This window comes from Benincasa hispida, chromosome 9, assembly GCF_027475165.1.
Source record: "Benincasa hispida cultivar pf3 chromosome 9, pf3_genome.v1.1, whole genome shotgun sequence".
In the NCBI taxonomy this organism is placed as follows: domain Eukaryota; kingdom Viridiplantae; phylum Streptophyta; class Magnoliopsida; order Cucurbitales; family Cucurbitaceae; genus Benincasa; species Benincasa hispida.
In genome coordinates this window covers 28,826,573-28,834,076 of record NC_143486.1, presented here as the reverse complement: position 1 = coordinate 28,834,076, position 7,504 = coordinate 28,826,573, and the positions used below count along the sequence as shown (strand labels likewise).

The 7,504-nt window shown below is 31.1% G+C and overlaps 1 pseudogene across 1 annotated transcript; it reads right to left on the bottom strand.

Annotated features, from left to right (window-relative positions):
• Positions 1–1,002: 1,002 nt before the first annotated feature.
• Positions 1,003–1,972, bottom strand: LOC120087291 (ethylene-responsive transcription factor ERF098 pseudogene; annotated as a pseudogene). The gene has a single exon (XR_016531695.1). The product of XR_016531695.1 is annotated as an ethylene-responsive transcription factor ERF098 pseudogene (transcript).
• Positions 1,973–7,504: the final 5,532 nt, after the last annotated feature.

The following is a 7,504-nucleotide window of genomic DNA, read 5'->3' as shown; positions in this document are numbered from 1 at the left end:
TAAAATACTTAATGTTTATGTTATATTCATACTAGTGATTGTTTTTTTTTGTTTTTCCATCATGTTTCATCGACTTTTTACAATTCTAGTGGAAATATCTGTTTAGATATCTAATTGAATTTTTTATCTTAAGATTGATAGCACATGTTTTATATTATACCTATATTACAATTATGCAAAATAATAATAATAATAATAGTCAAATTTGATTATTTAATTTATTATTAACCATGGTTCGTGACAACATCCATAGCACATAGGTGACACATTAAAAAAAGGCTCACATTGCTCAAGGCCACTATTTTTCCACTAAAATCATAGACTTGCACAAGGATTCATTCTTCAATTCCCAACCTAGTACATAATATAATCTATTATTTTTTTTCTAATAAATAAAATGAGAGCCTTCGTCTTATGATATTATTGATATTATGTATTTAACTCATCAATTTTTATCTATGTAAATCAAAATGACGCAACCAACATGGATCGCCAAAGATAGTAATTCAACCACAATTGATTGATAAGAATATTACATATAATCATCCTATGATATAAAACTTCTATTCGTCTATCATGAGATTATTAAACATAGAATCTTTCAATTTTGTATCTAAAAGATCCATACTTTAATGTGTCTTCGAGTTATCTGATGATCTAGAAAGTTTTTTAGTTATTGAATCCACAATTTAAAGAGTTAATAAATCAAGAAATTGACGTTTTTTACAAGTAGGATCCACATACCCCTATAAGTAAATAAAGAGTGCAATGGTAGAGTGAAGTTAACCACTGCATAGACTAAACTTATCATACTTGAATTAAACAAGCTAAATCAAAGGATATGTCTTAATCGAAGTATGTTTAGGTTAGATTATAGTATCGTAAATCATATTATCCTCATTTGTGTTCTTCGGGAATATATGCCATACTATTATATGTTCAACTGATTAGCTATATACTTTTGATCATGGCAATAATTTGAATCTCCTGCTCAAAATAGTGTTGAACTAAAAAAAAACATCTTTTTTTTTTCTTTTAACAAATTCAAACAAATAACAATGGTTTCTAGTAGTACAACAAATTTACAACTGAAAAAACGAAATCAAATTAATCCAACGTAATAAAATTGAAATCCCAAAATAAATCCCATTTTTCTTTTTCTTTTTTTTAGAAAAAAAAAATCTGGGGTTGCATAACAATATAACATTATCCTCAATTCTTCCGATTATACCCTTCGTCTTCCGACTGCAAAAGCTCCTCCAAGAGCTCATTATCCAAATACTCGAACTCAATCACTTCCCTCGATCGACGGCTGGCATTGTTGCCGGAGTAATTTCCGGCGAAAGAGATCGTCGTCGCTGATGAAGAACCCGCCGCCATGGAAGAACCAAACCCCCCCGCAAAATTAGGGTTTCCACTTTGATACTCATTCGGAAAATTCAAAATCGCCAAATGCCCTCGGAACGCATACGCCGCTTGATCGTACGCCCTCGCCGCTTCCTCCGCCGTATCAAACGTCCCTAGCCACAACCGAGCACCGTTCCTCGACGGATCTCGAATTTCCGCTGCGAATTTCCCCCATGGCCGCCGTCTTATCCCTCGGTAACGACCTTCATTTGTCGATCTCTTTCCTTCATTTCCTGTTCTCTTTCCTTCCATTTTCCCTTCTTTTTAGTTCTAATTTATTAACACTGTGAAACAGAGCACTACTGCAGCAAGGGAAAAACTTGAGTTCGAATTTGGAGAACGGCTAACGAGGTAATGGAAATCTGTTGTATTTATATCCAAATTGAATATGCTAGAAACCAAGTCAGCCATGTTTGAAGGTTGAACTTGTCGTATATGTTGAGGGAAGTTTCTGGGAAGATGATTTTCAGCCGTCAGAGATGAACTCTGCGGAGAAGAGTTTTGTTTTAACTCTGTAAGATTTCATTATTTTAATGGGGAAACTTTTTATGTTTGCTTTTGGGTTTTGAAATTATGAAATATTTTAATGGACTAAGCGTAAGATAGATGCATGCATGATGGTCTTCTGTTGTGTCAAACAAATATTTGGGTTTCTTTATTTTGTTTTGCTTATCCAAATTGACACATACTCTGCTTTCTCTCTGTTGCACAAGGATTGGGAAGAGAGCTTTGACCTGCTTTGGTCAGGTGTTGAATTGAATGGGGCTTTTGAATAGATTAGAAAGAAAGGTAAAAGACAAAATATGGGAAAATCTAAGAACGGCCATGTTTGTGGGGTATTATTATTTTCTTATGCACAAAAGATGACTTGGGGAAGATCATTTTCTTTAATAAATTATGATCGTATGATCATCGATAGCATCATGCTGATGCTCTGGGTGATCTATTATGAAAATTTCGATCTCCATGGGGCATTTGGTTCCTTCTTTAATAGAATTTGAACCATGTCGGGGTTATATTCGAGAACTATAAATCATAGGAATAAAAAAAATTGTGTCTAGAATGCAGGGTTAGAAAGAGTTGGAGTCATTAAGGTGGATTTGAGGTGTTGTGTTGGAAAGCTTGAAAATTAGAGTTAAGAAATAAGGAGGGTGAGTCTAAATATAGAAAATGAGTTCATTTCGAAAGGTCGTTCATAAAAACCTGTGCTTGTAACAAATAATAAAAGATATAACTTTCTATTCAAATAGATTCAATCTCGAAGGGTATCATACTATCATGTTGTTGCTACAATATGGTTGGCTATCTTTTTTACAGGCAAAATGTTTTGCTTTTTGTCAAATGACTTGTTCTATGATAGGCCGTCTTCATCTGGAAATATCTTTTCTTATTTAGTGCAGATTTGCAGCGTTGCTTTTCTTATTGTTTTACACAGAGGATTCTTTTTGTTCATAGAATATCTTCAAAACGTCATTATATATTGCGGTGGTGTTTATTTTTAGAGTTGGCCACTTCGTTTGTTTCTTAGTGTGTTTTTTGGAGTGAAACACAATCATGAAGGTGTTCTTTCCTTCATGCATTCTAAACTATATTGTTAACACCATTGCCAAAGCTTGTGACCTATATAGGCTATATTGTTAGCCCATTATGGTCATCAAGACTAAGCTATAAGGTATTGTATGGCATTTTTCACACTTGAGTATTCCTTTGTAATAAGGGGGACCTAGTTGTGTTGATAAGAGAGAAGTTGAGGGGAGTCATATTTTAGAGGAGTCTAAGTAAACTAATTTGAGGGATCTCAAGCTTCAACTAAGTAAAGAATATTTGTGGAAGTGAAGGAATCTCAAACTTAGAGGGAAACTAAGTGTTGGCTATTCTTGAATCGTTGTAGAGGGATTCTTATAGATAAGTATTATGTTGTAATTGCTCAACTTTTTTATTAGTGAAACTTTTTTTAAACTAGGCACACTACCCCTAGATATTGGTGATATCGTATTGAACTGGGTTACCAATCTTTATGTCTCTTCCCTCTTACTATTTACTCTATTAGTCCTTTTGTTATTCACTATGTTATAACATTAGGTTTGATTTGTGGAAAAACAATTTTAGATACACTTATTATTTAAAAAAATTGTGGTTGTCAATTTTCTAGTGTTAGATGTATGAGAGAAAAATGTTTCAAATTTTTATTTAATGATTATAAAAGATAATGCAAAATTTTAAATCCATAACCAACGATTATTATGAAAGCTACATTTTAATAGGCATGAATATTATGAACCAGGGTGTTATAGCTTGCCAAGGGTGGTGGTACGTGTTCGATGGTGTCACGAGTCTCTCATGACATAAAAGGAGCGACTTTGTATGTTTTGGGACATCGAAGGGTTTCTCATGAGAGATGAGTTGCCGCTTGCCAAAATGGAAATGAAAACAATAGGTAAGATTGGCCACGAAGGAGAAAGATAGATAGAGGAAAGGAGAATTGAAATAAGAGAGGTTTATTATGAATATTATAATAATAAATAGATGCCCATTGCTTTGTATCTACTCGTCAATTTGTCTATAAATAATAACATTTGTTAAATCTTAAAATCATACATACATTGGTGAGAATTCCATTTCAAAATTACATTCATTTTCATATTATCCAATTTTATAATTTTAGTTATTTTATTTTATATCATATTTTATATATTTAATATTATTATATAAATATATTATTATATTATTTTTTTTTTTATATCCATGTTCTCGTTGTGTTCCTCAAATTTACAAAACATTAGCAGCACGAGCTTCTATCGCTTTTCTCGCTAAAGGTAGGTTTTAAAGGTATATCGGTTTTTCTCTCTCCGTTATAATTAATAAATTCAATGTTATTTTGCATATTCAATAACTATTAAATTTCTAACATAAGTACAATATTTTATGATAGTGTTGCCATGAAAATTCTCACAAAATTAGAATTTGTTGCTCTTGATATTAATGACAATAATTATTTGTTATGGGTACTTGATGTCGAAATCCACTTGGATGCTATAAATCTTGAAGAGACTATTAAAGAAGGAACTACAACATCTAGTTAGGACAAAGCAAAAACTATGATTTTCCTTTCATTTCTATGAGGGATTGAAAATTGGGTATCTTACAATAAAAGATCAATTTAAAAGAGATGTATAATCATAAAAAAATAGTTATTCTTCCTAAAGTTCGTTATGAGTGCACTTGAGGTTATAAGATTTTAAATAATTGATTATAACTTTGCATTATTTAAAATTAGTTTGAAATTGTTATTATGCGGAGAGAAAATTGTTGATGTCGATATGTTAGAGAAGACATTTTCTTCATTTCATGTCTCGAATATGCTTATGTAGCAGTAATATCAAGAGAAATGTTTTAAACAATATTCTGAATTAATTTCATGTCTTATCGTAGTCGAACAAAATAAGTTATTGATGAAAAGTCATGAATTTTGACCAATCGAAATGACACCATTCTCTTAAGTGAATGATGTGAATTTTAATAATAATCGTGGTTGAGGTCGTGGTCACGGTTGAAGTTGTGATCGTGACAGAGGAAGAAATAATTATTATTTTCGTGGTTGTCGTTTTAATCATTCAAATTTCAAAAGAATCACCTAAAATGATGACCACAAAGGAAAAGCTTTACAAGATAAGAGTTCAAAAAGTGTTGAAAATAAATGCTTCTGATGTGGAATGATTGAACATTGGTCACGTCCTGTCGTATGTCAAAATATTTAGTTAACATTTATCAAGCCTCCCGGAAGGAAAAAGAGAAAAATGTGGAAGTAAATTTTGTATACTAGAATAATGATATATTTGACTCATTTCATATGACAAATTTGGATGTGGCGGATTTCTTTGAATCTCCTAAAGAGAAGATTGACGTAGTTGACGGAACATCAAGTGTTTCTTTTGATTTTGAGAATATCTAGACGTAATTTTATTTATTTATTTATTTTTTTATCTATTTTCATTTTTTAGTAACTTTTGTATATTTTACATGTTATTTTTTTTATTGTAATTATTTTATTTTAATAAAGAAATATGGATCTTTTTCATCTATTGGATGTTTAAAAAATGAGTAAAGAAGGTCCATGTCTGACAAACATTGACACACACAATACTTACAAATAAAAAATATTTTTCTAAATTGACAATGCTGAAAACAAAATTAAATACAATATCAGGTTCCGCAAACTTGATTGAAGATTTTGAAAAAACAAATATTATTTTGCTTAGAGGAACAAAATTTACAATTGATAATGCATTGTTCTTTAGTCAATCAAAGAGAAATCTTTTAAGTTTTAAAAATATGTATTGTAATGATTTATCATATTGAGATCGATAGTAAAAATAATGTGGAATATCTATAGATCATGTCCACTGTTCCAAATGAAAAATGTATATTGGAAGAATTGCTTGTTTTATCTTCTGGATTGTATTATACTCATATAGAGTAATTGAAATATATGTAACAATGAACCTGAAGTTCATGAATCCAGGCATATTTACAATTTGGCATGACCGATTGGGCCATCCAGGATCTATAATGATAAAGAGAATTATTGAGAATTCAAATAGACACCCATTGAAGAACCAAAAGATCCTTCAATCTAATGAATTATCATGTGATGCTTACACTCAAAGAAAATTGATAATTAGACAATCATCAACTAAAGTGAGGAATAAATCACTTGCATTTTCATGGTGATATATGTGGACCCATTAACCCATCAAGTGGATCATTTAGGTATTTTATGGTATTAATAGATGTATCCAGCAGATGGTCACATGTGTGCTTATTATCAAGTTGAAATCTTGCATTTGCAAGATTACTTGCTCAAATAATTAAGTTAAGAGCACAATTTTCTGATTATACAATTAAGATCATTCATCTTGATAATGTTGGTGTACATCTCAAACTTTTGATAATTATTGTATGTCAATTGGGATAAATGTTGAACATCCTGTTCATACACAAAATGATTTAGCAGAATCATTTATAAAATATTTGCAATTAATTGCAAGACCATTACTTATGAGAACTAAACATCCTTCATCTGTATGGGGACATGTTATTTTGCATGCAGCGTCATTTGTATGCCTTATCATAAGTACTTGCCATTACAATTATCTTTATAGTCATGAGCCAAATATTTCTCATCTGAGAATTTTTGGATGTGCAGTATATGTTCAAATTGTTCCACCACAACACACTAAAATGGGTAGGAATATATGTTGGATATGATTCCCCATCAATTATTAAATATCTTAAGCCGTCGGGTGATGTATTTACTGCACGATTTGCTGATTGTCATTTTAATGAGACAAATTTTCCAACATTAGAGGGAAGAATTAATAAATTGAAAAAATAAATTACATGGAATGCATCGTTATTGTCTCATTTAGATCCCCGTACAGATCAATGTGAACTTGAAGTTCAGAAAATAATTCATTTGCAAAATATAGAAAATCAATTACCATATACATTTATAGATGTAAAGAAAGTAACTAAGTCACATATACTAGCTGTGAATGTTCCATAAGAAATTGATATCCCAACACAACAAGTTGTCACTAATGAGTCTGAAACATGCAAGAAGCGTGGTAGACTAGTGGGTTCCAAAGATAAAAATTTTCAAAAATGAAAAATAATTATTAGTGAAAAAGACTTGGCTGAGGATGTAAATATTCATTAAAAAGATCCTCGACATGACTAGTCAGGAAGGTGAAATGCCTAAAGATAATAATAAGATTTCAATAAATTATGTCATGACAAGAAAAAGATGGAATCAAACTAATGTAATTATTGATAACATTTTTGCATATAATGTTGCTCTTGATATTATATATGAAAATGAGGATCCTGAACCAAAATCTATTGAAGAATGTCAACATAAAAAAGATTGGCTTCAGTGGAAAGAAGCAATCGAGTTAGAATTAAACTCACTTTCAAACGTCAAGTTTTTGGAACAGTAGTCCGAACACCAAAAGGTGTTAAACCTGTGGGATGAAAATGAGTATTTGTGAGGAAAAGTAATGAAAATAATGAGGTCACAAGATATGAAGCAAGACTA